Source organism: Bos indicus, chromosome 3 (genome assembly GCF_029378745.1).
Source record: "Bos indicus isolate NIAB-ARS_2022 breed Sahiwal x Tharparkar chromosome 3, NIAB-ARS_B.indTharparkar_mat_pri_1.0, whole genome shotgun sequence".
Lineage (NCBI taxonomy): Eukaryota > Metazoa > Chordata > Mammalia > Artiodactyla > Bovidae > Bos > Bos indicus.
In genome coordinates, this window is record NC_091762.1 from 21289023 (window position 1) to 21311296 (window position 22274).

At 46.5% G+C, this 22274-nt stretch overlaps 8 non-coding genes across 8 annotated transcripts; 4 read left to right on the forward strand and 4 right to left on the reverse strand.

The window, feature by feature from the left end:
* The first annotated feature begins 1530 nt into the window (after window positions 1–1530).
* On the forward strand, window positions 1531–1603 carry TRNAV-UAC (transfer RNA valine (anticodon UAC)). Its single transcript has one exon. It is a non-coding gene; the product is annotated as a tRNA-Val (tRNA).
* A 1714-nt stretch (window positions 1604–3317) lies between these two features.
* TRNAQ-CUG (transfer RNA glutamine (anticodon CUG)) lies at window positions 3318–3389 on the reverse strand. The gene has a single exon. It is a non-coding gene; the product is annotated as a tRNA-Gln (tRNA).
* A 1191-nt stretch (window positions 3390–4580) lies between these two features.
* Window positions 4581–4654, forward strand: TRNAN-GUU (transfer RNA asparagine (anticodon GUU)). The gene has a single exon. It is a non-coding gene; the product is annotated as a tRNA-Asn (tRNA).
* A 602-nt stretch (window positions 4655–5256) lies between these two features.
* On the forward strand, window positions 5257–5329 carry TRNAV-CAC (transfer RNA valine (anticodon CAC)). The gene has a single exon. It is a non-coding gene; the product is annotated as a tRNA-Val (tRNA).
* A 1325-nt stretch (window positions 5330–6654) lies between these two features.
* Window positions 6655–6725, reverse strand: TRNAG-CCC (transfer RNA glycine (anticodon CCC)). The gene has a single exon. It is a non-coding gene; the product is annotated as a tRNA-Gly (tRNA).
* Window positions 6726–12970: 6245 nt separating this feature from the next.
* TRNAH-GUG (transfer RNA histidin (anticodon GUG)) lies at window positions 12971–13042 on the reverse strand. The gene has a single exon. It is a non-coding gene; the product is annotated as a tRNA-His (tRNA).
* A 5288-nt stretch (window positions 13043–18330) lies between these two features.
* Window positions 18331–18403, forward strand: TRNAV-AAC (transfer RNA valine (anticodon AAC)). Its single transcript has one exon. It is a non-coding gene; the product is annotated as a tRNA-Val (tRNA).
* Window positions 18404–19069: 666 nt separating this feature from the next.
* Window positions 19070–19143, reverse strand: TRNAN-GUU (transfer RNA asparagine (anticodon GUU)). Its single transcript has one exon. It is a non-coding gene; the product is annotated as a tRNA-Asn (tRNA).
* Between the last annotated feature and the right edge of the window lie 3131 nt (window positions 19144–22274).

Below are 22274 nucleotides of genomic sequence, written 5' to 3' on the forward strand. Positions count from 1 at the left end.
CAGCCTTCCCAGCTTGGTTTTCACCCTTTCCCGCTCCCAGGTGAACCTCACAGAACGCAGCCTACCCAGGCTGGGATGCAGGAGCTCCAACTTGCTGGGGCAGCTCCGGGGGCCTTTCCGTTGCCAACCCACTGGATGCTGCGGATTCCAAAAACTGGGATAAAGTCTTTTAAAAAAGAACCGTTCACTTCGAAAACTTTTCTGTATTTCCCTTCTCAACGGTCTTCATGGGACGAAGGGCTAAAGACGACAATGTATTCATCCAGGTCTTAGAGCATCGCAGTGAGTGCCCGGCTCTGTCGCCGGCATGCAGACACGGAACGACCATCCCGGCGACCTCTGTGCTTAGTCGCTAAGTCCTGTCCGACTCTTTGCCACCCCATGGACTTATCCCGCCAGGCTCCTTCTCCATGGGGATTCTCTAGGCAAGAATACTGGAGTGGGTTGCACGCCCTCCTCCAGGGGATAGTCCCAAACCAGGGATTGAACCCGCTGTCCTGCATTGCAGGCGGATTCTTACCGTCTGGGCCCCAGGGAAGCCCACTCTGGTGGAAATCGCCTGGTGGACACAGGAAACCTAACACAGCCCCGGAGGCCTATGCCAGGGTGGGCAAACTCTGATTCGCTGGGTGTAGGCGAGGACGTGGGAAGAGCCATCATGGGAGCACCCCCACCACCACCCCCGGCCGTGTGTTCCGCTGTCCTCGGACTATTTCCGTTCAGGCCCACAGGATAGGAGCCCTGGCTCCTGGTATCTCTGGGGGCTCTGGCATCTGTGGTCGGTAGAGGGCACGGAAGTGGCACCATTTCCCTGGGGGCAGAGGTCTTATCCTAGGAAGAAGTGTCAACCCCAAAGACTCCAGGAATAGCCAGTACTGCTCTCTCCGTAGCGTTCGGCTGTTAACCCTAAAGGTTTGTGGTTCGAGCCCACCCAGGGACGGTGGGGTGGCATTTTACAGACCAAAGAGACTCCCTTTTGCCAGGAGAACACCAGAAAGTGCAGCGGCGAGCCGGCATGCAAGAGCACAGGAGTCAGGTATAAAGGAGCAGCAGAGAGGGCGGGTCCCCGGGGATTGAAAGCGTCGATCATTCTTGAGAGCCCAGAGTACTGACCGCCGGCGCTGTGAAAAGGGCCACCGCGGCGCGGGACTGCAGCGTGGAAGGGGCGGCGTCCACACAGCTGGGCCGTGGAGTCTCCTGGCCTCGGATGCAACCACCGTCCCCGCCTCCTGGGGCTTCCGGGAGCTCGTCAATCGGCTGGGGCCACCCCTGAGCTCGGGGGCGGAGCTAAGGGTCTGAGGCTTCTGCGTTGGGTGCGGGACCCCGAATGCAGCCTGTGGGGACCCCAGTGTCCTCACTTGAGGGGTGATGAGGAACTCTAAAGCAGGTCTCTCGGGAACTGGCGTCTCCGCGTCTGAGCGAGCTTGGGGCTTCAAGGTTCCTGTTTGAGTGTTAAAATTAGGTGGTCTAGATGCTGGTGGCAGCATTCGGGATTTCATAAATACAGTGTTAAGTACTGGAGGGTGTCCCGTTTCCGTAGTGTAGTGGTTATCACGTTCGCCTTACACGCGAAAGGTCCCCGGTTCGAAACCGGGCGGAAACAGGTTGCTCTCCCCCACCACCCCATCGCGGAGATTTCTGATTGGTGGAACCACCTGGTTCTCACCCCCACTGGCTGAGTCAAGTCCTACTCTTTTCCACCCCTTGAACTGTAGCCAGTCAGGCTCCTCTTTCTATGGGATTTTCCCGCTACTTTGCTAGAAACCCATCGGGTCAGTGCAGCTGCCCCCCTTCACTCTTGCCTGGCTCCCTGTGTCCTGCAGGGATCAAAAAGTGTTCTGTCAGGACACAGAGGTGAAAAGTTCTTCTCTGTGGCTGGTGGAATAGAGAACCAGACGGGAAATGGGTCCACGGGAGGGGAAGTATCCTCAAGAGCTTTCCAGGACTGTTGAGTGGGTGCTGTCAGGTGGGTCTAAGCCCCAGGATAATAATGCCTAGTCTTGTGTTGTTCTGGCCTTGACCCAGTCCCAGGTCCAGTCCGAATTCAAGCACAGAGGCATCCAGCTTTACCACACATATTCCACTCTCCCTCTCTCCAAAGTGGGGTAGTGAACCACCTTTTCTGTCTCAGTAAATAGAACCCATATGGGTTGGGCTTCCCCCCCACCCCCCACCTTGAACTTTCTGATTTGCTGAAATGTAACTCAGGAGTATAAAACACATTTAGTGACGTGAAAGTGAAATCGCTAAGTCGTGTCCGACTCTTTGCGACCCCGTGGACTGTAACCTACCAGGCTCCTCCGTCCGTGGGATTCTCCAGGCAAGAATACTGGAGTGGGTTGCCATTTCCTTCTCCAGGGGATCTTCCCGACCCAGGGATTGAACCTGGGTCTCCAGCCTTGCAGGCAGACGCTTTAACCTCTGAGCCACCAGGGAAGCATTAGTGCTCTCCATGCTACGTACAAGAAAAAAATTCAAATTGATAATAAGGATGAATCTTGAATACTTTTAACACTCTAGATAATTCTAATAATTGATATATAATTGCATAGAAAATGCCCTGCCATACTCTCAGAGATGACTCCTGGTATGCCTTACCTAGCTTTAATAATTTTGGTCTAAAACCTATTTCATGTTGACTTTCTGATTTTCTAAAAATGTGTAAAATATTGGTACCATACTATTCTAGGTTGTAGAAGTCTTATATTTATTTTCTATTCAAAATCCTAATGAAAGTGAACTGCCTAAATTTCCTGTATTGTTTTGATTCCCTTAAGCAAACTCTAATTCCAAAAAATATTTCCATTTATAAAATTCAAAATTATCTGCCACAGAAAATTAAATATACCATATAATATTTTTCAACGAAGATTAAGTCGTATAATTATAGAAATCATAGTTACTTATATTCCCCTTTCAACGTGGGGGTAAATGTTTTTAGGTATCATCTAATATGTGAATATCTGACATGGCAACTCATACCGGCAACCATTTATCCACAGGGACACCCGTGCAGTTACAAGACGGGCAGTGCGAAGCCCCCTCGCGGGGCAGGACTCCATGAGCTCAGCCTCTGCGTTTTACTCGAGAGACCCAGGGTACCCGACGAGGGGAAGGCACTGGCTGGGCCGCTGTGCCCCTGGCCGGGGCTTGGAGGGCACAGATGGGCAGAGCCGCCCGGGTCCAGCGAGGACGCCCAGGATCGGTCCCACACCTGTCCGCCGTGTCCGTGTCAACCAGGCCGCTGAGGGTCGCGGGAGACCTCAGGCGGGTCCTATTAAGGGAGTAAAAAGTGTTTCTCTTCTAAGTAGGCAGAAAGGTCCCACCGAGATTTGAACTCGGATCGCTGGATTCAGAGTCCAGAGTGCTCACCATTACACCATGGAACCCCCTCCGGAGCCCCCTCGCCTCCATCGCCAGACAACGGTATCCGCTTCTTTAGCCTCCGTAGGTCCCACCCAAAAGCTCAGGGCAGTTCTTCTAAGGTCCTGAGGAGACTCCAATACGGTTGACTCCCCTAGGTGCTCAACCCTCTGGCTTTCTCTCCGCTCCTCTCCTTTGATCGACTCAGCTCACTCTCACCTCAGAAAATGAGGTGAAATCCACTTTGGGTTTTGTGCCGGGGAGGACCCCCTAGGTCTCTATCACCAACCGCATATTCTGTTTAGGTTAACCAGAGTGTCCCATCCGGAGGTAAAATTTCTGCAAATAAGAGTGTTATTTTCCTTTTCTTTGCCTTCACCCTTTCCCCATAGCCCAGAGGGGGCATACCGTTGTCAGGGCAAGAGGCAGGGTTTCCTGGGTCCCTTAGTTTTCTCACAGCGCTGGTCTCACACCTAAGCAGCCACCACCTCTTACCTGTAACATATAAAGTGTGTCAGCGGTGGAGTGGGAATGGAGGCAGGAGAACTCTTCTTTTATTCTTCATATATTTCTGATTCGGAGAGGGATAAGTTATTCTCACAACAAGTGTATATTGTTAAATTTACAATGTGAATAAAAATAACTTTAAAGAAAACACTCAGACAAACGAGCTATACTCACTTAAACTGAAGTCAATGTCGCTCAGTCGTGTTCAACTCTTTGTGTCCCTAGGGACTGTAGCCTGCCAGGCTCCACTGTCCAAAGATTCTCCAGATAAGAATACTGGAGTGGGTAGCCATTCCCTTCTCCAGGGGATCTTCCAAAATCAAGGATTGAACCAGGGTGCCCTGCATTGTAGACGGATTCTTACCGTCTGACCCCCAGGGAAGTCCACTCTGGTGGAAACTGCCTGGTGGACACAGGAAACCGAAGCACAGCCCCGGAGGCCTTTGCCAGGGTGGGCAAACTCTCATTCGTTGGGTGTAGGCGAGGAAACGGGAAGAGCTATTGTGGGAGCACCCTTGTGTTCACCTGTGCTTGCATCTATTTCGGTTCAAGCCCGGAAGCTTCGAGGCCTGGATGGCGGTTTCTCCGGGGGCGCTGGCATCTGTGGCGGGTAGGGGCAGGGAAACGGCACCGTTTCTCTGGGGGACAGAGCGCTCATCCCGGGAATGAGTGTCTACTCCAGAGAGTGTCCAAAAGAACCCCGTAGTGCTGTCTCTGTGGCGCAATCGGTTAGCGCGTTCGGCTGTTAACCGAAAGGTTGGTGGTTCGAGCCCACCCAGGGACGGTGGGGGTGACATTTTAGGCAACACCAAAGAGAACTCCCTTTTGCCAGGAGGACACCGGAGAAGTGATGCGCCCAACGGACTTTCAGAGAAACACAACAGGAGTCAGGTGCAAAGGAACAGCGGGGAGGGCGCGTCCCTGGTGGATTGGAAGCGTCGGTCATTCCTGAGAGCCCAGAGCGCTGATCGCCGGCGCCGAGAAAAGGACCACCGAGGCGCGGGTCCGCAGGCCTGGAGGGGCGGCTTCCACACCTCTGGGTTTCGGGGTCACCTGGGCCTCGGGCGCACCCACCGTCCCCACCTCCTGCGGCTTCCGGGAGCTGGGGAGGTGGCGGGGGCGACCACTGAACTCAGGGTGCGCAGCTGAGGATCTGAGGATTCTTCGTTGGGTGCGGGGTCCCCAAAGGCAATCTGTGGGGGTCTGAGGGTCCTCATTTCAGGGGAGAGGGGGAACCCTAAAGCAGGGCCCTCCGGAGCCGCCGTTTCCGTGCCTGAGAGAGCTTGAGGCTTCAAGGCTCCTCTGGTGTTAAGAGTTGGTGCTGTGGTTACTGGTGGCGGGACCTCGAATTTAATGGATACATTGTTCAGGAGTAGAGTTTATCCGGTTTCCGTAGTGTAGTGGTTATCACGTTCGTCTCACACGCGAAAGGTCCCCGGTTCGATACCGGGCGGAAACAGGCTTTCTCTTTCTTTTTGCACCGCCCCCCCCGAAATATGTCTTCTCATTGGTAAAACCAACAGGCGTGAAAGGTACGGGGGGAGGCAGGGGACGCAGCTGGAGGAAGAGTTGGTGACCACCTAGAAGTCTCTTTATTCAGCGCTCGGAGAGGCCCAGGAGCCACTTCAGAGATCTGGAGGTGGACGGATCCGCTCATCAGCCGCCACTCATCACCGAGCCTGACGACAAAGAAAACCGAGGTTCACAAGGAGAGCAAGTCCTGGGCTCGGCAGCACGCAGCGCTACAGCTAGACCAGGAGGGACCCAGTCCGCTACTTTGTGTCCTTGCCCCAGAGCAAAAGCGACGCCCAGGAAAGGAGACATGAAGGGCGATGAGCAACGGGGCAGGGCTGGGAGCCTTGCACAGATGCACACAGCCCTGGGCCGCTGCGACATTGCCTTTCCCACTTTCTGACTTTCTCAAGGGTCATCTTACACCCACCTTTCACCTGGAGAAGCTAAATAAACATCTTTGTCCACAGATTCCTTCTGGTCTAGTGGCTGGAATTCTGTGCTTTCACCGCCACGGCCAGGGTTCGATTCCCGGTCAGGGAAAACTTTCTTTTTCCAGCGTCTGCACCCACACAAGTCTCTCTCTTCCCTGCACTCACACAAGTCTCTCTCTTGCTGCCCAGATCGGAACTGTATTTTGCTTAAAGGTCCAGTGCAGAACATTTCTGCACAGAGTTTCTAAATGCCGCTGAGTCCCGGCCTCAGGGTCCTGGACTTCAGGCTGGCTGTTGGAGCTGAGATGCCGTGAACAGCCTGTGCTGGCCAGCTCTGGCCTCCACTCTTTTCTCCTGGCATGGTAAACGCAGAGTCTTACTTAACAGACTTTTCATTCAAGGAGAATGTGGGGCTTCAGTTCCAAAAATTCATTAAAATCCAATACCAAAAGCTTTTGTAAAATACCAAAAGTTTGCAAGAATATGAACATCCTATATTCTGTACCTAAGTGCCCAGTTAACATCACATTCTTTCTTTATATAAGAGTCATGACATCACTTGATAGTAACCTGCTGATATCTCGGGATTGTTTCTTTCCTTTGGCGTCCCTCTCAAAGCTAACTTCTGTGGGACTTGTCTTCCAAGGCCGGGGAACAGCTGTACCGACCAGAAGAGGGCCCTCTTGGCCCTTCAGGAACCTGGAATCCATTCTCTTTAGGAAGTAGAGAAGGTATATGTGTGTTAGTCGCTCAGTCCTTTTGGACTTTTGGCCATCCCTTGGACTGTAGCATTCCTCTGTCCATGGGCCAGTGAAGCCCAAAACAAACATAACCACAATGCATTGGCCAGGAATCGAACCCGGGTCTCCCGCGTGGGAGGAGAGAATTCTACCACTGAACCACCAATGCCACTATAGAGAAAAATGTCTGTAAGGCTAGCCTAGATGGACTTTTATTCAGGTCTTTCTCAAGTGCAAGTCACTCATTCCCTGTGCTTGTAGGACGGTCTAGGCTTTCACCCTCCGCCCTCTGCCGCACAGGCTGCCCTCTGCCCTCTGGCCTCCTGCGGGTTGCTTTGGCGGGCACTCAGGTGTGCTTTGGATCCCTCTGAGTGGTGGAACCGCCTGGTGCTTGTGCTCACTGGCTCAGTCTTGTCCCACTCTTTGCAACCTCTTGGACTCTAGCCCACCAGGCTCCTCTGTCCATGGGATTGCCACGCTCCTTTGCTAGAAACCCACCGAGGCAGTACAGCTGCCCCCTTGGCTCCTGCCTGGCTTTCCTCGCCCTGCAGGGAGCATAAAGTGTTCTGCCAGGGCACAGAGGTGAAGAATCCTTCCCCGTGGTTGGAAGATGAGAGAACCAGATGGGAAATGCTGCAAAGGGAGGGGAATATTCTCAAAAGCTTCCCAGAACTGCTGTGTGGGCACTGTCGGTTGGGTGGCTGCCCTATGACAATAGTGCTTAGCCTTGTGTTCTGGCCTTGACCCAGTCCCAGGTCCAGTCTGAATTCAAGCACAGAGGCACCCTGCTTTCCCACACATATGTCATTCTGCCTCTCTCCAAAGTGGCATTCTGAACCACCTTTTCTATCTCAGTGAATAGCAACCATGTGGGTCTTTTTTTTTTTTTCCCTTTAACTTTGTTTTGCTGAAATGTAACTCAGGAATATAAAAAGGGTTTAGCTTTAGATAAATTACTGCTCTCCATGCTACAAATAAGAATAAAATTCAGAGAAGGCAATGGCAACCCACTCCAGTGTTCTTACCTGGAGAATCCCAGGGACGGGGAGCCTGGTGGGCTGCCGTCTATGGCGTCACACAGAGTCGGACATGACTGAAGCGACTTAGCAGCAGCAGCAGCAGCAAAAGTGGTCGTATAAGGACTGCTGAAAATCCTCTTCTCCATAAAACCAGTGAGAAAGCTAGCAAAAATTCTTAAGGATTAACTAAGAACTCTAGAAATTTAACAAAAAGCTTGCAATAATCCAGGGAACTTAAGGAACATGGCTGTATCTGAGTAAAAATAGAAAGATTTGTGGCACTAGAACTTACCGTATTCCTAGCTCCACCTTTTCCCTGATTTCACAGTAACTTTGAAAATCAGTGGCCAAAATCATGGTGAAAACAAGCAGCCTAGAAGTCAGTGGAGGGAGAAAAATTAGGTTGGAGCTTGTGTTGATTAACTGTATGTGTCAACATGACTGGATCATAGAGTGTCCAGATATTTGGCTAATCATTATTTCTCGGTGTGTCTGTGAGGGCATTAAAATTTTTTTAAAAGAGAGAAAAAAAAAGAATAAAATTCAAGTTGATAATAAGGATGAATCTCAAATACTTTTAATACTCAAGAGAATTCTAATAATTGATGTGTAATTACATAGAAAATGTTTGTTCTGTCATGCTCCCAGAGATGACTCTTGGTATGCACCACACCACTTTAATAATTTTGATCTAAAAACTACCTCATGGTTACTTTCAGATTTATTATTTATAAAATTTAAAATTATGTGCTCCAGTAAATTAAATATACCATATAATACCTTTTAAATCAGGATTAAGTCTTTTGAGTCTCGAAATCATAGTGACTTAATTATTCCCTTTTCAATTTGGGGTCAGTGTTTTTAGGTATCATCTAATATGTGATTCTAAGCAGCATTTATCAGGCATGACTCAGCTCAAATTGCAATTTTAAGATCTATCATTAACTTTAAGTTCTTTGACTGATATTAAATTGGTTGAATTAATGTATAATCTTTGCCTGGAAAATTTCTAATTAAGGTAGAAATAATAATGCCCATATTTTTATAGGTTATATATAGAAGAGCTCTAGCTTAACAGCTTAAGAGAATGTGTGGGTACCTTTAGGAGATGTTCCTGAATGTAGCCATAACGTCACTTGAAGAAGACTACAACACATGGACTGTCTAAGTTAAGTAAGGACGTGTTGCTTACCTGATGTACTCCTTTATTAAAAAAAAAATTCCTGATTCTTAGTTACCTGCCTTCTAGATCTCAAGTCACTCATTTTCCCATGTGCTATGTAATTCTTTTTTTACTCATTGCTGGCGTCCTTAGGCGCTGGCAGGCAGATGAACCTGACAAAAACATGACAGGATGCTCTCCTGCTGTGATTCTTATTTGTCCCTGTGTGTGTGTGTATCTTATTTTTGATGCCTCCTGGTGTGAATGCACCAAGGAGTGGGACCTTGACTTTGCTCCTGATACACCAGTTTTCCTGGAGAAGGGCCTGGTACCTGGTGAGCACCTAGTAAGTGCTTGCTGACTGAAGGATTCCTAATGCACAGTTCTGGAAAACTGATGAAGAGGACAGAAGTGGGTAAGATCCACACAGGGCTAGAGTATAAGGGACAGAAAGGCACAAGCTCCAAGAGGGAGAGAGAAGGGCAGAGAGAAATGTCCTAGAATTTAGAGACATCCTCGACTGAGTATGGAAAATCTGAAGAGCTCTTCTTTCCTCCTGACTTCAACTGAGGAATCAGTGGAAGGTGAACCAGAAACTCTAGGGATCCAGGTTTGCACAAGATGTATTATCGGTGCAGGATTCTGTAGCTTGCAACAATTTGTCTCAAATGAGATAATTTTTGCAGATGTAGCCACATACTGTCGAGATATCATACAGAGACAGTCTCAGGCTTGCAAATGCACCCACATACCAGAGGGAGACCCCTCATTAGATTGTGTGCATCCAACCAAAGCCAAAATACAACTCATGAAGGGAAGAGGATAAATGTCTGGGACCAGTGGGCTTTTTTTTTTTTTTTTTTTTTTTAACTCCTGTAATCCATAAGCTGCTCTGCAAGAGGCTCTCCAGAGTCATTCTGCCTGGCCTTGTCTGGACTCAATGACTTGGTCACCAATGAAAACAGTTACAATTCTTAGAATACTTTCCAATCAGCTTGGAAGTTTGGCTGCTGAATATGTGCAATCTCTGGAAATGTACACATTGTCTTTTCATTGTACCTCCTGCTAAGTTGAGTCACTAGGGCACAAATTCCCTTGTTAGAGTAACAGACCTGTGTATTGACAATTTCTTGGGATGGCAAGACCATGAAGAAAAAGACTCTTTCCTTGAGTCAGCAAAATACATTGGAATATAAATTAGCACATCTATTTAGGGAAAACTAAGAACATAAAGAGATGCCTTCAGTTTCTAGCAAAGGTACAGTGACAGAAATCAGATTAACCCTCCTTCCTAAATCTCACTCTCCCTCTTTGTCCCACTCCCAAAGGAACAAAAAGATAAAACATGAAATACTGATTTCTAAGACACTGGAAATCAGGTAGCAAAGGATAGCAAGCCTTGAGAGGTGACAAACAAACAAGATGAGTCTTGCCATGGGCCCAGCTTCCTGCTTTCGGTGAGTTCTCTTGCTGGGCACTAAGAAGAGGATTTCAGGTAGTGTTGGTGGAGAGCAAGACAGCTAGAGCTCACAGGACAAAGATCCAGTGATTCTTATTTGCAAAGCAGATGTAGAGCAAAGGTATGGATATCAAGGCTGAAAGGGGAGTTGGGGGAATTGGGAACTTAGGATTTACCTATATACACTATTGATGCTATGTGTGACACCACCCTTCTGGCAGAAAGTGAAGAAGATTAAAAAGCCTCTTGATGAAAGTGAACGAGGTGAGTGAAAATGTGGCCTTAAAGCTCAACATTCAGAAAACTAAGATCAGGGCATCCGTCCCATTACTTCATGGCAAATAGATGGGGAAACAGTGGAAACCATGGCAGACTTTATTTTTCTGGGCTCCAAAATCACTGCAGATGGTGACTGCAGCCATGAAATTAAAAGACATTTACTCCTTGGAAGGAAAGTTATGACCAACCTAGACAGCATACTAAAAAGCAGAGATATGACTTTGCCAACATATGTCAAGGCTATGGTTTCTCCAGTGGTCATGTATGGATGTGAGATTTGGACTATAAAGAAAGCTGAGCACAGAAGAATTTATGCTTTTGAACTGTGGTGTTGGAGAAGACTCTTGAGAGTCCCCTGGATTGCAAGGAGATACAACCAGTCCATCCTAAAGGGGATCATCAGTCCTGGGTGTTCATTACAGGGACTGATGTTGAAACTGAAACTCCAATATTTTGGCCACCTGATGCAAAGAGCTGACTCATTTGAAAACACCCTGATGCTGGGAAAGATTGAGGGAGAAGGAGAAGGGGACGACAGAGGATGAGATGCTTGGATGGCATCACCGACTCAATGTACATGGGTTTGGGTGGACTCCGGGAGTTGGTGATGGACAGGGAGGCCTGGCTTGTTACGGTGAATGGGGTCGCAAAGAGTCGGGCACAACTGAGCGACTGAACTGATCTCAACTTGTACAATAAATAACAAATGAGAACCTATTGTATGGCATAGGGAATTACTGGATGCTCTGTCGTTACCTAAAGGAGAAGGAAATCCAAAAATGAGGGGATATATGTACATGTATATCCGATTCACTGTGCTATTAACACAACATCATAATTAACACACTGGAAAACAGCTATACTCAAATAAAAGCTAATAATAAAAAAAGAAACATGAAGAAAGGTCCCGTGATGAGAGAGAGTGGGAGAGAGAGAGAATGCTGCGATATGAAAGGGTCTCCCTCAAGTATTCAGCAGAGTAATGATCGGGGTATCCTCATGAAGAAAGTGCTTTTGGCCAAGGAAAGAATGTTTTAAAAAGATCCTGGAACAACTCCTGGTGCTCACACAGGACAAGCAATTGTATGCAAGCGATCTCCCCACACAGACTGGACTACTTATAACTCATGGGCCATTGGGAAGAACATTCAAAAAACTCTTGTGATGGACAGGGAGGCATGGCTGTTAAAATGCTGCACTCAATATGCCGGTAAACTTGGAAAACTCAGCAGCAGCCACAGGACTGGAAAAGGTCAGTTTTCATTCCAGTCCCAAAGAAGGGCAATGCCAAAGAATGTTCAAACTACTACACAATTGCTCTCATCTCACATGTTAGCAAAGTAATGGTCAAAATTCTCACTGTGAGGCTTTCACAGTGTGTAAACTGAGAACATCCAGATGTGGAAGCTGGATTCAGAAAAGGCAGAGGAACCAGAGATTAAATTGCCGACATCCCTTGGTTCATAGTAAAAGCAAGAGAGTTCCAGAAAAATATCTACTTCTACTTTATTGATTACGCCAAAGACTTTGACTGTGCGGATCACAACAAACTGTGGAAAATTCTTCAAGAGATGGGAATACCAGACCACCTTACCTGCCTCCTGAGAAGTCTGTATGCAGGTCAAGAAGCAACAGTTAGACATGAAACAATGGACTGGTTTCAAATTAGGAAAGGAGTATGTCAAGACTGTATGTTGTCACCTTGTTTATTTAAGTTCTATGCAAAGAGGTGAGCGAGGGAGCGGGGCTGGTGGGCGGGGGCCAGGGGTGTGGACCAAGCCTGCAGAGGCAGCAGTAGATGAGGCAGCAACGGTAGCTGTGCGTGTGTTTGGTTCAGGAAGAGCTGATGAAAGGCGGTGAGTCCAGTAGGTGAGAGTGCGTGCTCTGCCTGTGTGGGGAGGGGCAGGAGGATTGGGAGATCTTTGCTGGAATTAGGGTGGAAGAGGGGAGGAGGGCGACCCTGAGTGAGAGATAGTGGCCCGACGGGTCCATGCTTATAGTTAGCTGGCAGCAGAGATACCGTGATCTTGAAGGTGCTTTCTCCAATGGAACGTCTTGTCCGTTGTCTTCCCGGTGTTCTGACCTCTGTGATTTCCCTACTAGGGTGAAATCGACTTCAGAATTTCTGCTTGATAATCCCTATATAGTAAAATGTCTATATTCATTCAGGTGAACTGAGGAAAGGACAAACTCAATAGTTTAAAGTAGCAGGGGACGGATAGGCGTTACCTGGGAAACGTGCCAAAGGGCTTCATCCATGTATCAAAGTGTATCTTCCATACCTGGTTGATAAAAAAAAATTTGTACCTCTTGATTTTGGTGATTATTTCACATCAAATAGCTGTTCATTCATGATTTGTGCATCTTGTTCTGTGAATACACCTTGATAATTTTTATCTCGGATAGAATGGGCGGTCACATGTTGCAGAACCCAGTGCAGACCATTACCGTGTTGAAGAAAAAGAAGTCAGACGCCACGTGAAACACGGAGGCCATGCCGTGACTCGGATTCGAACCGAGGTTGCTGCGGCCACAACGCAGAGTACTAACCACTATACGATCACGGCGTGCCACATACCACGCCATGAATGAGAACGGTCTTTAATGTCTGTCCTTTGACGTAAAATGATTTCGATCCTTGCGCTGCTTTATTCTTGGGAACTGCAGCTATTCGTTTTCTCTCTTTCATGCTCGCTCATCGGTTTCCCCGCTCTGTCTCTCAATTCTGATATATTGTGACAAAAGGAAACAAAATCAAACCAAACACCAATTCTCATCTCCCCAGATGCGGCACATTCCTTCTGGGAAGTCTGGCTGTCCTCGTCCCCACCTCGCCGGCTTCTTTTCCAGCTCTTCGCAGTCGTCCCTTTGGATCCACCTTCCCGGTTAGCTGGTTCTGGCTCCCGCCCCACCGACCGCGGCCGAGGCGAGGGAGGGCAACACCAGCGGTGCGGACGGCCGGGTGAAGGCGGAGCAAAGAACCGAAAGAAGCAGTACGGAGCCCACCCGGCGTCCCGCCTCCCTCTGGCCCCCTCGGCTCCGGCCCGGGGCGTCTCTGGCGCGTTTCTGCCCTCGGAAATGTGTGTGGCTCCACCGGTCGTGGAAGCGGGTAATTACCCATCCACGGGGATGAGAAGTACCTTACTCGAGCGTGTCTCTGTGGCGCCATCTATTAGTGCGTTGGGCTGTTCACGGAAAGGTTGGTTGTTCTAAACACACCTTAGGAACGCCTTCCTTGAAACACTCAAAAGCTGTGTGGTTCTTTCTACGCTGCGCAAGCTTTCCGGGAAAGGCAAAAGGGCTCCTCTACTGCTTCCCTCCTGTCCGGCGTCATGGTGCACAGGAGGTTTGCCAGGTCCCTGGGAGTCCAGAATTTCCTGAAGCAGTGAAACCAGTAACCATATTTCTTTACGTTTCTCCTTTACTGAGCATGTAACAAATCCACTGTTCTGTGTTTTAATCCGTTACATACTTCTATAGGGATTTATATTTAAAATCTTTTATTTTCCCCATACAGATACCATTTCTCTTTTCCTTCCTCCCTGTGCATACATGCAGATTTCCATCTGGTGGTGTTCTTCCTGGAGGATTCCTTTAGCATTCCTTGTACAGTGGGTCTGCTGCTGATGAAGTCTTTCAGCATTTGTATGTCTGTAATGGTCATTATTCACCTTCATATTGAAGGACTTTAAAGGTGGGTAGTGATAGAATTCCACCTTGACTATTTTGGCTTCTGTCCTTTGAAGAGGCTGCTCCACTGTATTATAACTTCCATGCATCTCTCTCCTCCTTTAGTCTTTATTAAATTTTTTACAATATGGCTTCTGTTTCATGTTTTATTTGTTTTTTTTTTTTTTTTTTCCCCATGAGGCCTGTTGGGTCTTAGCTCTCCAACCAGGGATCCAACTCACACCAAGAAGGCAAAGTCTTAACCACTGGACCACCCGGGAAGTCCCTCACTTCTATGCTTCTGATAAAATCTGACATGTGTACTTTTGTTTCTATATGTATCCGGTCTTTTTCCTCTGGTCCCTCGGGGACTATATGCTTTTTCAATGGCTTTGAGCACTTTAATTACCATGCGACTAGATGTGTGTTTTCTGTGCTGTTGTGCTCATTCATTTTGTTCATTTGGCTCCTTGGATCGGTGGGTTTATCATCTTTACTATGATTGAAATTATCTGACATTGTTCCTCCAAAAACTGTTTCTCATCCCTGGGTATTTTCAGGAGCATCAGTCACCCATGTATCAGGTCTTTCAGTGATGTGCTACCATTCGAACGTTCAAAGTACTGGACAATTGTGCTCACTTCCCATGCTAGTAAGGTTATGCTCAAAATCCTTCAAGCTAGGTAGGCTTCAGCATTCAACTTGAATCAAGAAATTCCAGATGTACAAGCTGGGTTTAGAAAAGGCAGAGGAAGCAGAGATTGAATTGCAAACATTTGCTGGATCATAGACAAAGCAAGGGAATTCCAGAAAAAACATTTACTTCTGTTTCTTTCACTACACTAAAGCCTTTGACTGTGTGGATCATAACAAACTGTGGAACACTCTAAAAGAGATGGGAATACCAGACCATCTTACCTGTCTCCTGAGAAGCCTGTATGTGGGTCAAGAAGCAACAGTTAGAACCTTATACGGATCAACTGACTGGTTCAAAATTGAGAAAGGAGTACAACTAGGCTGTTTACTGTCTCCCTGTTTATTTAACTTGAATGCAGAACACATCAGGGGAAATGCCAGGCTGGATGAGTTACAAGCTGGAATCAAGATTGCTGGGAAAAATGTCAGCAACCTCAGGCATGCAGATGACACCACCCTAGTGGCTGAAAGCAAAGAGGAACTAAAGAGCCTCTTGATGAGAGTGAAAGAGGAGAGTGCAAAAGCCAGCTTATAACTCAATATTAAAAAAACTAAGATCATGGCATCCAGCCCCATCACTTCATGGCAAATAGAAGGGGGAAATGTGGAAGCAGTGACAAATTTTCTGTTCTTGGGCTCTAAAACCACTGCGGATGGTGACTGCAGCCATGAAATTCGAAGACACTGGCTTCCTGGAAGGAAAGCAATGACAAACCTAGACATGTATTAAAAAGCAAAGACATCACTTTGCCCACAAAGGTCCATATAGTCAAAGCTGTGATCTTTCTTGTCGTCATGTACCATGTGAGAGTCGGATGATAAAGAAGAATTAAAAAAAATAAATAAACGAGTGCTTCCAGTAAACAACAGGTCCTTACTTCTCAGCTTAGGGAGTCCATGTGTTGTACTCTTCTTCAAGTGACGCTATGGCTACATTCAGGAGCATCTCCTAAAGGTTCCCACACATTCTCTTAAGCTGTTAACCTATAGCCCCTCTATATATAATCTATAAAAATGTAGGCAGCATTATATTTAAACAGTGTTTTGTTATTTCTACCTCAAATAGAAATTCTCCAGGCAAAGATTACACATTAATTCAACCAATTTAATATCAGTCAAAGAACTTAAAGTTAATGACAGATCTTAAAATCGTAAATTGACCTGAATCATGGCATATAATGCTACTTAGAAGTACATATTAGATGATAGCTAAAAACATTGACCCCAAATTGAAAGGGGAATAATTAAGTCACTGTGATTTCGAGACTCAAAAGACTTAATCCTGATTTAAAAGATATTATATGGTATATTTAATTTACTGGGATACATAATTTTAAACTTTATAAATAATAATAAATGTGAAAGTCACCATGAAGGAGTTTTTAGACCCAAATTATTAAAGCAGTGTGGTGCATACCAGGAGTCATCTCTGGGAGCATGACAGGACAAATATTTTCTATGGAATTACACATCAATTATTAGAATTTTCAGGAGTGTAAAAGTATTCAAGATTCAACCTTATTATCAACTTGAATTTTATTCTTGTTTGTAGAATGGAGAGCACTGATTTATCTAAAGCTAAAACTTTTATATTCCTGAGTTCAGTTCAGTTCAGTCGCTCAGTCGTGTCTGACTCTTTGCAACCCCATGAATCGCAGCACGCCAGGCCTCCTGTCCATCACCAACTCCCGGAGTTCACCCAGACTCACAACCATCGAGTCAGTGATGCCATCCAGCCATCTCATCGTCTGTCGTCCCCTTCTCCTCCTGCCCCCAATCCCTCCCAGCATCAGAGTCTTTTCCAATAAGTCAACTCTTCGAATGAGGTGGCCAAAGTACTGGAGTTTCAGCGTTAGCATCATTCCTTCCAAAGAAATCCCAGGGCTGATCTCCTTTAGAACGGACTGGTTGGATCTCCTTGCAGTCCAAGGGATTCTCTGAGTATAACGTACTGGTTTGTCAAATAGGTTCTGAGCCAAGAGGCAGAACCGACTTGAAGACAGAGTTTGGGGGTAAATGCAAAGTACATTAGCATAGCTTAAGACAAACATTTCCATAAGAAAAAGGCATTGCTTAACTTCAGGTGAAACCAAGTGTCATTATGGCAACACAGTATTTTAAGAGAAACCTCCTTTTAAATTTGTATAGAGAAGGAAAACATATCGCTAGTTTGTTTCCTCCTGCCGCTTAAGAGAGAGAAAAATGTCTGACACTTGCAGGCTATTTCCTCCGTTTGGAGACCCCTGGCCTTCCTGCCTGTTACCCTCTCAAAACGTCCTGATCTAAACCCATTTTCAAGTCCGCCTCTTTGGGGACTCAGACCTCCAGACGCACTCGGAATCCACGCGGAATCAGCCGGAGCCCCGCGGCCCTGGGGGCCGGTTCGCACCCTGGGTTCGCCTTCCTGGGGTTTGAGCCCCTGAACCTCAGACGGGAAGGAAATGCAGTGACCGCCGCCCTAAGAAAAGGAGAAAAGCCACTGCTGGAAAAAACGGCACATGCATCCCTAAACTTGAGAAGCTTTATTTCTAAGGAAACCAGAGACAGACAAACACACAGACAACATTGCATTAAAGTCTTTCAGCGAAAACAAATTCTGCCTGCTGTGAGGTGAACAAGAAAACTCTTCAAGACACCTGCTTTCTGAGAAAACCGCCTTTACCTCTCTGTTAAAATTCACTCTCCATGAAATGTTGAACTGGAAAATTATAAAAGGCAAACAAAAGACGTTTCAGACATTGTAAAACGTAAAGCAAAGCTGTCCTTCAAGAATAATACCAAGTTTGATGAGAAAGGAATGAAGACTGTCAGATCTGCGTGGACCGCGCCTGGCTCCTCCGCGGCTTTATGCGGGGCCAGGTCGGCAAACGAATTCAACAAATGACCTGAGCCTCAGCCTTTGCTGCACTTCCTGCTAAACGTGAAAATGTGATGCAAGTCTTGCATTACCTCAGTGGTTCCTGAGGAACCCCTGCCCGCAGCCCCGCCCAGTGCCGGATGGCACCATAGAAGTGCTGTGATGGGGCTGTGAGAGAGCGCGGGTCAGGCGCATCGGAGCAGAGGGGAGGGCAGGTCAGAGGAGAGGGCATGTCATTCGTTTCACGAGTGGAATTTAAAGCATCGAGCTCGCTGCCCGCTGGCGCCATGAAGAGGGACTGTAAAGCGCGCATTCGCAGCCTGGAAGGGCTGCGTCCACCTTGCAGGACGTCCAGCCTCCTGGAGATCAGACTGACTTAACTCCACTGGCTGCTAGGGCTCCTGAAAACTGAGGACTCAGCGGGGCGACCTCTGCGCTTGGGCGCAAGCTGGCACACAGGGACCTCGCTCCTGGAGAGGCGTGGAACCCTAAATCAGCCTCTTTCAGGAACTGCAGATCCTTACTTGACGGATTGCCTGTGTTTCCAGAATCCTCTTCCTTTGAAAATTTGAAGGGCAGGTGTGTTCAAATATGCAATTCTTGTGTATGTCTCTAGGCACTATAGACCGCGTGGTTTCCGTAGTGTAGTGGTTATCACGTTCGCCTAACACGCGAAAGGTCCCCGGTTCGAAACCGGGCGGAAACAACTCCGCTTTCCCGCAAGGTTTTAGATTCATATTTTAAACACAAAATGAAGGCCTGCCGCGTGGAGTGAGGCTTGGAACTTCAGCTTCACCGTCAGTCCTTCCAGTGAATATTCAGTGTTGATTTCCTTTCCTGACTGGTTTGAACTTTCCTTGACCTGCATACAGGTTTTTCAGGAGGCAGGTAAGGTGGTGTGGTATTCCCATCTCTTGAAGAATTTCCCACAATTTGTTGTGATCCAAACAAAGGCTTTAGCGGAGTCAGTGAAGCAGAAATAGATGTCTTTCTGGAATTCTCTTGCTTTTTCTATGATTCAATGAATGAAAAACGGAGGAAAAGCATAGAACAAAATTATTCGGAAAAATATATGGAAAAAGTTAAATAGAGACTACTACTAACAGTGGAAGAAACTTCATTGGTAAAAGGAGTTTACAGGATGATGATGAGCCTACTCTTTCATGAATTCTAGGATTCCCAGTCAACCTGTTTTCCTGCAGAGATCCTCTCTGAGGATCAGGTACTATCTGGTCGTACGTCCTTCTGTGTGTGTGTATACAAGACACAGTGGAGTAGGGTAGTAGTGGAGCTTGGGAGAGGATGCCCAGACTGGAAGCAATCATACATCATTTACATTCATACATCATTTACATTCTAAAAGCGTGAAACAAGTCCCTGGGTGGGCTCGAACCACCAGCCTTTCGGTTAACAGCCGAGAGCGCTAACCGATTGTGCCACACAGACCTGAGACAAGTTATTCCTCCCTCCTACCGAAAGCAAGCATTCTTAGGGACCTAGGCAGAGCCACCTGTGTTTCGCAGCATGCAGTTTCCGCCTAAAATTGTGTCCCTAGCACGGCGTTTCTCCAGACAACTGGAGAGATGGAGTCCACTCAGCCTGTTCGTTCCCGTCGGGAAGCCGAGATGTTCCTAGGGCAGAAGGTCACCTGAGCGCCCCCGCCGCGCATTGCGCCCAAGAGACGCCCCGAGCTTGAGCCGAGGGGCCCCCGAAAGAAGCTGCTGGCTCTTGGTGTTTGCTATCCCTTCATCCGACCATTTGTGCTTCTGGGCAGCGGTTTAGTGCGTGTGGTCCGTGTGGCTGCAGCTGGCAAGAGATCAGTTTGTCGTGATCCACACAGTTAAAGGCTTTACCTGTCTTTGGACTTAGGGAAAAGAAAGGTGTGAGGCCGGCGAAAACATCCGAGGAAGGAGAGAACAGAGAATGAGCGAGAAGAGAAAGGGACTGGAAGGGAGAGGGGCGGGCTGGTACCGCGGTGGGAGCCGTGGCTGGGTTGGGGCATCACAGCGCCTCACTCAGGAGCCGTGCCCACCCTTTACTGAGGTGTCCAGGAATCCGGTTCAGCCCAAATTGCAAAGCTGCTGGCCTGGCATTTGTTCTGGCATTTTCCTTTGCAGGTTCCATGAGGAAGGGCAAGGTGGGCAGTGTGGGTTTATAGGTGAATGCAAGACCTGTGGGCTACCTTGGGGATGACTGGTGGGCAAGGAAACACACAAATTCACTTTCCCGTTTGCAGGCTGGTCTTCAGGGTCTGGGTGGGAAACTAGAAAATCTGAGTGCCAAAATCAATATTTATTTAGAGATAAGGAGATCCATAGCCAAGCAGTCAGTGAAAGTGGTTATGTTGGTGGGGGAGTGGGAGTGGGAACCTGACTGGAGCCAGTGGAGTACTCTTTGGGGTATATGTAACTCGGTATCATTCACATGTGTGTGTGTGTGTGTGTGTGTGTGTGTGTGTGTATACAAACATATATACATAGTAAGGAGCATTGCTTATATTTTAACTTTAAATTTTTACATAGTCATAAATAAATATATATCTTATCTAAAATTCTGGGTTTTGTGTCATGTGTAAGAAGGTTTTCCACTTAAAACTTTAATTTTTTTTTATTGGGAGATTTTTGAAGCAAGGAATTGGACTACTGTTCTTTTGATGAGCTGAGCAGATGAACTGGTAAACTGGCAGATCCCACTAGCCCAGGAGGCTACCACTGCCACTGTAAGGTATCAGGAACTTAAAGCCACATCCAGACTTTATGCAGTGCAGTGCCAAAATGCAAGACCTTACACTCAGTGATGACATGCAAAGTGCCATGTGCCCAGGCATGGTCTACAAGTTTTACATGGGTGTACTCACTTTATTCTTTCAACAGGCTTCTATCATATCATCATCCTCATTTCACATATGAGAAACCTCAGATATGGAAGGTTAAGTAACTTGTCTAGTCACTCAATCAGTGAGTGGGATCTGAAACCAGCAATTTGAACTGGAGCCCGCCTGGCTCCACAGGATATGGTGCCCATCAAAGAGGAACACAAATGGTAAAAATGTTTGGCAAGAAATTTAAGACTGTATATTTCTTTCACAAAACACCAAGGAGGAGTCACGTAACATGAATAAAATTGTCTGCAATATTCTCATGAACCACTTGCCTCCCAAACACCTTTCTTATTCCAAGAGCTGCTGCCCTTGAATCCCCAACTTAAATACAACTTCCGCAAGAACTAGATTTTTCCTCCCTTTTATCCTTTCCTCTCACCTTTCTAATACCTCTTCCATAGATCTCTTCTGTTCTTTCACTTCCAGGTCATTCATTTTTTTAATTACCTTTCTAATACCTCTTCCATAGATCTCTTCTGTTCTTTCACTTCCAGGTCATTCATTTTTTTAATTACAAATATTAAATATATCTAAAGAAGGAAATAAGCAGTCATCCATAGTCCCACCTCCTGGAAGGGACTCCTGTTATCATCTTTGCATGTTTTCCTTCAAATCTGTTTTTAAATTATTCTAAGCTGTAGCAAAAGGTGCATGGGTTCATGCTAAGTCATTTCAGTCCCGTCTGACTCTTTTGGACCCCAGTGACTGTAGCCTGCCAGGCTCCTCTGACCGTGAGAGGATTCCAGGCCAGAATATGGAGTGGGTAGCTATGCCCTCCTCCAGGGAATCTTCCTGAACCAGGGATAGACCCCACATCTCTTGTGTCTCTTGCATTGGCAGGTGGGTTCTTTACCATTAGTATCACCTGGGAAGCCCTTAAAGTATATAGGTTTATTTTTAAAATTTCAAAAAATGCACAAAATACAAATATGTAAAATTTTGAAACATCTTAAATTCAAAAGTAACATCTGTTAATGTAGGTAAATGCTGATGGAGTCATTTAGGTATATCAACAGAGACAAGAATATATATAAATATGCTGTTATATGATTGAGCTCTTATAGGTTCTATTCCTATTTTCAAGTATTTCAATTTAATAGTGCATAAATTTAATGAAAAGTTACAAAAATGAAGAAACTGTTGAACTTTCAGTCAAATTGTTTACCTTAAGGGATATACATTTCTAAAAGAACCCTCTAATGCTAATAATAATGATTACAATTGAATTAAGTTATTAAAATTTGGAATGATTCTTCTCATTACTTTTTAAAAATCAAATTTCCTAAGAATTAATTTAAAAATAATACAATCTATCCATTTCAAAATTGATGACTTTTGACAACTGAACATGCCCATGGAACCACTACCGTGTTCAAGAACATCTCCAGCACTCCAAAATATCCTCTTGAGCCCCTTTGCCGACAATCACCCTGCCACACCCTGTCACCCTGTCACCCTGTCCCAGGTGCTCAAGGATCTAGTTCTTTTCACTAGGGATTAGGTTGCCTCATCTAGTAATTTGCATAAGTGGATCCACAGAGTATATACTCTTTTCATCACTCAGGGTGATGTTTTAATCCATATTGTTGCCATGTATCAGGAATTTGTTTCATTTTATTGCAGAGTAGTATTCCTTTGAGTGAATATATCACCATTATATCTATTCACTTCGTGACGGACATTTGAATGGTTTTCA